This window comes from Mandrillus leucophaeus, unplaced genomic scaffold (genome assembly GCF_000951045.1).
Source record: "Mandrillus leucophaeus isolate KB7577 unplaced genomic scaffold, Mleu.le_1.0 Scaffold72, whole genome shotgun sequence".
Lineage (NCBI taxonomy): Eukaryota > Metazoa > Chordata > Mammalia > Primates > Cercopithecidae > Mandrillus > Mandrillus leucophaeus.
Genome location: NW_012107808.1, coordinates 6063450 through 6073969, shown reverse-complemented (window position 1 = coordinate 6073969; position 10520 = coordinate 6063450).

Below are 10520 nucleotides of genomic sequence, written 5' to 3'. Positions count from 1 at the left end.
AAAAAAAAATACATTAAAATAATTCCTAAAATTCTGGGTGTATGTGCTTATAATCTTGTGTTATAAAAAGACATGGTATGTTATCATGGCTAGAAACATATTTTAGGAAAAGATTTTTAAGTTTGAATATATGTTTTTTTTTAATCTACATAGTCAAAAAACACAACAAAAGAGCTTAAAGAAAACTATTGGAAAAACTATTTGTCATAAAAAGATAATATTCTTAATATGCCATGAGTGCTTTAAAAGTAACAAGATAAATATTTTCAAAAAGATGAGTAATTTCTGAAGAAAATAAAAATTACATAGACAAAAAATGTGTAAAAAGAGCTTTAACCTCTCTTCTAATTAAAGAAATATGATTCAAATAATACATTTGTATATATCAGAGAAAGTCTGAACAATGCTGGGAAGAAGATTCAAAACACTGACACATTCACGAACCATTGCTGCAAGTCTGGGGGTCTGTTTATAAAATTATATCAGTGTTTAAAACACGTGTATCACAATCACATGGCCCAATGATTGTATTAGGTGCATTCATCCCAAAAAGATATTCAATTAATTTTCAAAGATTTATGTTTAAAAATATTCACTGTAATGCTATTAGGGAAGAAGAAAATAAAAGAAACAGAAACATTAATAATTGAAATATCCATCAATAATGGAATTAAAAAATTATGGTATATTCCTAAATGAGGTAGAAAGCAACTAATAAAAATAATGATATAAATCTGTGTTCATGGATATGGAACAAGTGTAACTGTGCTAATTAGATTAATGCACAAAATGTCAGTGATTTAAGAAGATAGAAATTTATTTTCCACTCATACAAACTCAATAGGAGGAGGGCAGGAGTGGGCGCTTCCCTCCGCATGGCCCTGTGGGCCCCAGCTTTCCAGAGGCCTGTCACCCTCACCGGATGGCTCTTGGGACTCCCAGAATGGATATCCACCCAGCAAAAAGGAGAAAGGAGAGGAAAGGAGAGGGTGATGGGGGCGATTGTTATGTAGTGGGCCTAGAAGTAACATGCACCATCTTGACCCACAATTCGTCAATCAGAACTCAGTCCCCGGGACCCAGCTAGACACCAGATGCTGAGAAAACAGCCCCTAGCTTGGCAGGCTGCTTCTCTGCTGTGGCTCCACCTTATTTGAAAGGGAGGGGAGGGACTGAATTACAGTGGAAGGGAAAGCATCTCTGCCCCAGCAGAACGTATCATCAACTGAAAGGGCACGACTAAGAGAACTGCATCTGCTAAGGAGCCATTCTGGGAAAGTCTGGGACAGGCACACACACATATCCAAAGCCTCTCTCATGTTGGCGGGGGGGCTTAGATCGTGAATCTGCCTCGTGAGAACTGCCTTGTTATCCAAATCTACTTGGTTCCAGGTTGGGAAAGACAGGGAGGGACACCCGCCATAGTTCAAAAATAATCTGCATCGATAAGGTTTCTGAATGTGCTTAGCATGGGTTTGGATGTGTGTGAGTGTTCGTGCAGACAGAAAATCTAGAACAATGATCACTGTGTGCTTAACAGCAGTTATACCTGTGAAATAAGATTTAGGGTTGGTTTTTACTTCTTTCTTTTATGTTTTCATATCCAAAAAAATGTCCTCACGTTTAAGACAGTGACTTGATATTCGGGGGGAAAGTCATAACACTGTATTTATTTGAGGTGGGGGCGAGGAGTATAGTCTTTATGTTTAAACACCCTAGGGCGGGGGTTCCCGCCTCCGGGGCTGCAGACTGGTCCTGGTCCGTGGCCTGTTAGGAACCAGGCCGCACTGCAGGAGGTGAGCACCCATGAGCTGAGCCAGCCTGGCCACGCGAGCTCCGCCTCCTGTCACATCAGCAGCAGCATTACATTCTCACAGGAGCGCAAGACCAGTTGTGAACTGCGCATGCGAGGACCTAGGTTGTGTGCTCTTTGTGAAAATCTAACGATAAATGTAAATGCACGTGAAATATCCTCAAACCATCCCCCGAACCCCAATGCATGGAAAAATAGCCTTCCACAAAATCAGTTTCTGGTGTCAAGAAGGTTGGGGACCACTGCCCTGGGGGACTATGGGATGTCTTTGATGAGGGCAGATCCTCACACTTACTCAAGGTTTTTAAGCAGGGGGTTGAGGGGATGGAAGGAATTTTTTTTTTTTTTTTTTTTTTAAGGAGTCTCACTCTTGTTGCCCAGCTAGAGTTCAATGGTGCGATCTCAGCTCACCTCAACCTCCGCCTCCCAGGTTCAAGTGATTCTCCTACCTCAGCCTCCCGAATAGTCGGGATTACAGGCATGTGCCATCACTCCCGGCTAATTTTGTATTTTTAGTGGAGACGGGGTTTCTCCATGTTGGTCAGGCTGATCGCAAACTCCTGACCTCAGGTGATCTGTCCGCCTCGGCCTCCCAAAAGTGCTGGGATTCCAGGCATGAGCCACCGTGCCCAGCTGGATGGATGTGTTTTAAAATGTCACCTGGCTTCAGTGGGAAGGAAGAATCAGAGCCACCTGGCATTGTGTGCTCCATATAGAATACTTGCAAGCTTAAGCTGCACACGAGAAACTAGGCAGCCTGGGTTAGCCTGTCAACATTAAAGGGACAGGGAAAGGAAAGGGACCCTCAGAGGAAACCAAGAAAGACTAGGGAGATGAAGAGAAAGCCTGAAGAACAGGGTGGCATGGAGGCCAAGGAGATCCATTTTTTTCGGCAAAGAGGAAAGTCTGACAAAGCCAAATGTTGTAGAAAAGTCAAATGAAATAAATACAGACATATTTCTTTGAGTTTGCAAAAAGAATAAGTTTTTCTTAAAAGAACGGTGAGGTTGGTGGTGGCCTAGTACAAGCAGTCCCACAGCAGGGAAGGGAGGAAGGCTCCCAGAAGCCATTGCCACCAGGCATGGAAGGTAGTGGAGGCGGAAACACAAGGTGAGCTATGAAGGCAGGAGAGTTACAGGACAGGAGCCGAAGGCGAAAGGGGAATAAACGGAGTATTTGTTTCTTTGATTGTTTTTTTGTTGCTGTTTTGGGGGCTTTGTTTTTCTGTTTTCGTGTTTTGGAGACTGGGTCTCATTCTATCGCCTGAGCTGAAGTGCAGTGGTACAATCATAGCTCCCTGTGACCTCAAATTCCTGGCCTCAAGTGATCCTCTTGCCTCAGCCTCCTGAGTAGCTGGAATGGCAGCACCATGTGCAGCTCTTCCTTTTTTTTATTTTTTTCTTTCTTTTTTATTTATGATGATGAAGGGTTAGACAAGCTTCAATACCAATAGAAGGAGAGGTTGAAGAGAGAATACCTTTCCTTGGTAAGTGGGGAGAGATGGTATAAAACCAGAAGAATGACCGCTCTTACACATAATGGGAAAGGAGGAAAAATAACGATGCTTATTAAAATAAATGTGAGAGTTTGTTATCAATTCATTGAGGAGACTGCATCACTCAGAGTAGACTAAGTGTTTTAACAATAACCCCTCAATGTCACTGGCTTCTCTTAACAGTCTTTCTGCTGTTGTTTTCTTGGCTGTCATCGGACTGGAGGTGGTGGACATCACAGCGCTCCATCCAGGGTTCCAGGACCCTTTTATCTAGAGCTGGAGCTCCACAAGCCTCTGGGGACCCCAGAACTCTTCCTTGGATCTGCTAAATCCAGTTCAATAACACTTGAAGATGGCGTTCATAACTTCTGCCAACAATTGCACTGGTCAAAACCCAGTCATTTGCTGCAAGAGTACTAGGAATGTTTTCTAGCTGTGGACCCAGGAAGAGAGGGTGCATAGATGTTGGTGAGCATTTGCTTTCTCTGTTAAAGAGAAAAAGAATTTTGTTATTGTTATTTCTGCTTCTGTATTGATTTTGTTAACAGTTGGACACAGATTAGCTTCGTGACCTGAACAGTAGGCCCTCAGTAAATCTTTGAGGAAGGAGAAAAGAAGGAGGGATAGAACAATTGAGGAAGAGAGAGAAGGCTGTTTTTATAGACCTGAGGCTGGTTTTTTACACAGGTATAGAAAACGCCTGCTTAATTGGTGTGATTTGAGAAGGCATCTTTTTATAAATTTCTGTAACAAAATGAAAACACAGTTATAGCAGTTGCCATCTCCACTCTGAAAAATGAAGTCAGCTGATCCAAAATTGAAGCCTATCAGAAAGATGCCTTAATTATAGGTCACTAAGAAGGTACCAGAAGCCAGAAGGACATCTGATCTACCTCATACACACACAAATAAGCACTGATGTTGAGAGTTACAGCTTTTGTGCCCTTTGGGGTCCCATTTAGCTTTTTGCTTTACTTTCCATTCACTCACTCACTCACTCACTCATTCATTCATCATTCATGCCTTGAAGGCATCTCAGAATCAAATATTACTAGTGTTCTAGCATTCCACATAAAGGTATAGGTTTTGGCCAAAGAGTGTCTGGTGAGTGCATTTCCATCTAGGGTAACAAAGCTGGTTTACTTATGATAATAGAGCAACTTGTTCCTCACCCTATATTATGCAGCAATATGTGGATGAGTCTACAAGGCTCAATATCTTACCAAAAATTTGCAGTGTCAGTCTGAACTGGTATTTACAAATGAAGAGATGTTATTACTGGAGCAATTTGGTTAAATGAATATTGTGCCAAATTATCTCAAATTTATAAGATAACACTTAAAACAATTTTATGGAAAATCACTTCCAAAATTATACCCTTATGAAGTACACACATTAATAACACACCACAAGGACACATAAATTATATAAGAGTCATATCCCTTTGCAGTTGCATACATTGAATAATGTGATGTTTTTGCAAGAGCAAAAGGTGTACTATATTATTAAAACATACTGGCATTTTAAAATGTTACATTAAAATCACCATAGACAACTAGAAGATACAGAGGCACTAAAGACATAGTGTTTTGAGCAAGATGAGATTTGTTCCCCCTTTAAAGGGGAAAATAAAAATACAAGACCACACGTATGAAGAGAATGAGATGAGCTCCAAATAGGAACTAAGAAGAGAAAGTCCCACCTGTAGCTATTTTGTAAAGTTTGCTACACTGAAATGAATCAAATCATCAAAAGTATGAAGAATTCAGTTATTTAGCAATAACAAAGAAACACCTCTTTCCATGAACTCCTAGGAACTGTAGCAACTATGCCAATGGGAGAAATGAGAACCACTCATAAGGCTAAAAATGAGTCAACACCCCACATGCTCAGAGAGCCCAGCCATGTGGAATGGCCCACAGTTCCATCCATGCACCACGCTGTTGTGTACATGTTCCCATATCCTACTTCTGTGGATTACAATTCTTCTGCTGCAAATACCTTTCCTTCTTGCCTCTCATTCTCTTCTTCTTTGGATCCTCTGGTGAGTCCAACTTCATCTTTCAAGATTTGCCTTTGGAGTCAAACCACTATGAAGCCTTTCTTGACCCAAGTCAGGGAATTACTACTTCTCCATTTGGCTCCTCCTGCGTCCCCTTCAGGATACTTGTTGGTCCTGCATTATCTCTTCACTAGGCTGTAGCTGTCTTGATCATCACTGTGAACCTAAGCCTCAGCATCACTACTGTATCAGTCTGTTCTCATGCTGCTAATAAAGACATACTGGAGACTGAGTAATTTATAAAGGAAAGAAGTTTAATGGATTCACAGTTCCACATGGCAGGGGAGGCCTCACAATCATGGCAGGAGATGAAGGAAGAGCAGAGGTTTGTCCTACATGGCACCAGGCAAGGGAACTCCACTTTATAAAACCATCAGATCTCATGAGACTTATTCACTATCAAGAGAAGGGCACAGGAAAGACCAACCCCTGTGATTCAAAAACCTCCTATCGGGTCCCTCCCATGACACATGGGAATTGTGGGAACTACAATTCAAGGTGAGATTTAGGTAGGAACCCGGCCAAACCATATCAACTACTAACACAGATGGGTGCGTATTTGTTGAACAGTGAAAGGAGGAACAAGTTGCTGTATTGTCATAAGTAAGCCAGTTTTGTTTCCCTAGATTGAGATACACTAACCACACACTTTGGCCATAACCTTTGCATGGAATATTACATTAATAATGTTTGATTCTGGGAAGCCATCAAGGTAGGAGCCTGTATCAAAATGAATAATGATTTGGCAGTAAGGTAACCTAGAACTGTGTGGTGGTTTGGCCATTTGGTAGTTGTTTTGTGGCTTTGGACAAGATTTTGTACTGCAATAATCCTTAGTATCCTCATTGATAATATGAGGCTCATGGAATGGGATTGGATGACAAAGGCTTCTTGGAGTATAAAATCCATTATTCCTGATCAACGTTAGTACTTAATTATATATTATTGTATCTTTTCTATGTCTAAAATCTATATATGCTAGCTCTTCAAATGTATTGCAAAGTCATCTAAGACATGGTATAGACCATCTATTCAATCATTTTGCAAAGCATTTAGACAGGCTTCTATATTAAGGGCTATGACTGTAGAGCCCAGAGGCCTGTGTTCAGTCCTGGCTCCATCATTTACAGTTTTTACGTCCTTGGGAAATTTTCTTCTGTGTCTGGTGCTTTGAGTATGTTGTGCAACCTCTCTGAACCTGAATTTCAGTTTCTCCACCTGTAAAGAGGAATGACAATGCCGTACTTCAAAAAAGTGTGTTCTTAAGAAGCCAGTGAGGGTTTTTTTCAGATGTGCCAGCCTCACACACTGCAAGAAATGCAGCCAACAGCCAAGCATGCAAGTGCTGAGGAAGGAGAGACCATGAGGAAAATTTTACTCTTTCCTTCTAAACCCAGCTTACCGTAGACATCACAAGGAACATTCTTTGCATAGCTGATAATCATGAATGAGGCATTTCTCTTTAGCTCCATCATGGTGCAGTAGAAGCAATAGAAAAAAACTTTTTTTGAATTAAGTTGAGACTACACTCCCACTTTATTGAAAAATATATAGCTCAAATGGAATAGGTAGACACAGGCCTAATACCAAGTGATGCGCTTTATTCAGTCATGACAAAATCATGTCATGGATTTCTACATAATCGCAAAGCCACCTAGAGGCAGAAAACGCAAGCCACTGTTGAGTAGGATTCTGAGAACAAAATGGTGAGCAGGTCGGGAGGCGGGCTGAACTCCCAAAGGCCTTCGAGTCAGGCTGGGGACAGGATCAATGGCCTCGGTGGTGAGGAACGATGGCATCAATGTGCTACTTATCTCTGTGATTCTGAGTGTAAATGCCCTGGTCCCTGGAGTCCATAGGCGTGACAGATGATAACTAATGGGCCACCTTCTCTCCCTGGCCCAGGCTGTGCTGATGCCTAGCCAGTATCTTTAAGCAATAAGTGAAGTTTGGAGATGAAACAAACTCCACTAAGCTGTGCCCATTACTGACTACATCATGGCATGTCATGGTTAGGGGGCAGAACATCAGAAGCCACCTTCTATGACTAAACTTCAATGTGATATAGAATTTTTCATCGACAGATTTCTACCCCTCCTTGAACTCAGCCATGCTTCTTGTATTTGACAGACATTGTCTCATTGCAACTCTGCCAGGAGGAGAAACACAACCCTGTCTAAGGGCTTAAATCTACGGTGACCAGCAGGTTTCACTTGCTCTTCCTTGGTCTCATCTCTTAAGTCTACCCCTCTGTTCCTATGCCCAGCAAGGCAGGAAGTAGGGTGAGGGCACTTAAGGAATAAAATAAAACCAAGGGTACCCCCTCCAAGAAACAAATACAGGTCTTCAGAAGGGTCAGTGCTGGCCAACTGTCAATCAGCCAGTGAAAATAACTGAGTTTCACCACCAGCAAGCCACTAAGAAGACAGCATAGCCATATAAATTATTAAGCTTGTGCTACAAAGAAGACAGCCCTGGATTGTTGTGTTTCAATACACATCTGCCCTTACCACAGGTGAAAACTGTCTTTCACTCGGATCTGAAATTGCCTCTGCCAATATGTTCACCATTCAATCCTGGGAGCATCAGGCAGTGTATTACAAAGGAGAGCTTTAATTTAGCACCCCAAAATATGTGTGTTTAAAATAATCAGACCTCGACTTTCTAGTTGCTTCTAACCATTGCATACTTTCAAGTGAAACGCTTTTAATAGGCAGGAGTGGAGTCAGGTATCAAGCTAGCAAATGTTTACTAAGAAGCCACTTTTCATCTTGCCCTGTAAGATGAAAGATGGCTCTTTAAGATCAGGCGAGAATTTTAAGACAGAACTCCTGCCCTGAGATTATAACCTGAAAAAGCAACACCAAAACAAACTACAAGAGAACAAACAACTTGGCTTCATACATACTTGACGCTCAGTTGTGTGGTCAAATTATGAAAACAAAGTGGGGAAAAATGAATAAGGTTTGAATAGACTTGTGGCTACTGGATAAGTTGGTATTTCAGCTGAAGATGGACAGAAGGTTCCCTTCTTAATGTGAGACACATCCATTCTTACTTAGAAAGTTTTTCTGAGCACCAGATAGCCCTCTGTACTGGGAAGCAGAAGGAAAGTGACAGCTACCCACACCTGGCCATGCTCCAGCAGACCACAGACACCCCACAAAATTCTGAGAGGGACCTCAAGGTTCTACTGCAGTGGAAGGGAACAAGTGCTTCTTGAATGTTGATGCAAAAAAACAAAGTTACTCTAAAAGTTTGCAAAACCCCACCTAATTCTTTCACCATTTGACATAGGGGTGCTATGGTGGTAATGCCATAGGAATACTGAGAAGTCGCACACGAATGCAACAATTATTCCAGTTTGGTGAACAGTCATATGAAGTTGCAAAACTAGGTAATACATTTAGCTTTCTGTGCAGATTAAGGGGGCCTGACAGCCAAATTTCACATGTGCTTGAGAAAAAAAATTCCCCATCCATGGTTCCTGTTGCTAAGCGAGGGCTGTCTTGGATGTTCAGTATTGAGGCAATGTTGAAGGCAACCACCATCAAAGGAAGAGCCTCAAGGTTAATGATGCTCTTAACTGGGACATTCTCTGTTTTCAGACCAGTGCAGAGTGCTTCAGTGCTGTTTTTGAAACACGATTCTATCCCACAAACCCATACTGAGCATCTATTGTGTGCCAGGCACTCTGCAAGACACAGGAATCTAGAAATAAATACACTCTATTTCCTGAGAACCTAGTCTGGCAAGAGAAAAATAAGCCATAAGTGTAAGCATGTGACAAGTATTGTAAGAGAACTGTAGAAATGAGATGAAATGCTTCAAAGAACCACATTTTCACCATCAGTGCAGGTATAAGGCAGAACCAAACTACAAAATTATTAAGTTACATGAAAATGTTTGCCCACGATTTTCTCCTTCATCAAAATATCATTAAATATTTGTATACAATGTAGAGTTTTTAATGTGATATGAGCTATAATCATCAACTTTTATAATCCACAAACTCACTTATTGTATTCAGTACCATGATCATCCTTTTAAGAGCAAATAAATTGAGATGCAGAATAAGAGACTATCAAAGCCACATGGCTAAGAACTATCAAAATGAAATAATTAACCTTGGACCTTAGACTTCAAGTGTAGCATTTTTCTCTTTACAATATATAATTAGTTCCATCATAACTGCAATTCTACAATTTTCTATGATCCAATTATATAAATAATTACATTAAATGTAAATGGTCTAAGTTCATGAGTAAAAGATGGAGACTGTCAGATTGGATATAACAAAAGATAGGGGAAAAGAAAAAAAAAAAACTATCTGCATTTAATGTTGGATTTAAAAGGTGAGGGTCTTGTGGCTACCACTTAGGATGCAGAAAGCTGGAAAGAGCACTGCTCCTCTCCTCAGTATAACCAGAAAGGTAGAAAACCTGCAAGCTTACAACACTTCTAGAACTCATTAGAGACCTGAGGTCTCAGTGCAATCAATTAATCAAAAATGTAAGGAAAGCCAGGCAACTAGAAGTGAGAGTGGACGTACTTGCTTCCTGGAGTGGAGACCAATGCCAGACAGGCCAATAAGAAGAATTCAGTGATCATTGAGAACTAAGTGGGGGCTAACATGAGGCTAGAATCCTGGGACCACAAGCTCAGAGGTCAAGTCCCACTTGCTTCTCCATGAACCTCTCCAGGTACTCACAAGAAAGCTGGGGGAACAGCAAGAAGCTGAGGAAGCCACCTTGGCAGCTCCTGAGAGGGAAGCAGCGGCAGAAGAGGCATGGAGCCCCACCCAGATTTTTCTCCCCTATCTCCTTCATGGAATAAAAGGTGGAAGCCACTGGCAGAAAGACACAAACCTGATTGGCCAGGTGAAAATTCACTGCAGCTAGAGAAAGGAACAGAAAACAAACAAAAACAAACCTGCTCTTACTGCAAGGAGGTGAAAGATAAAACCCAGGTCTTAGAAAATTAGACATGCCCTTCTTCTGCGGAGGGGATGATTACTGAGAGGTTCCATCCCTGAGACTAGGGACACAGGACACGGGACCTGCCCAAAATTGAGGCTGACCCAGGATAACAGAGAAAACGCCTTCCTGCCCCCACCACTGGCGTGAGTGGGGCATGCCACTGGTACCTGA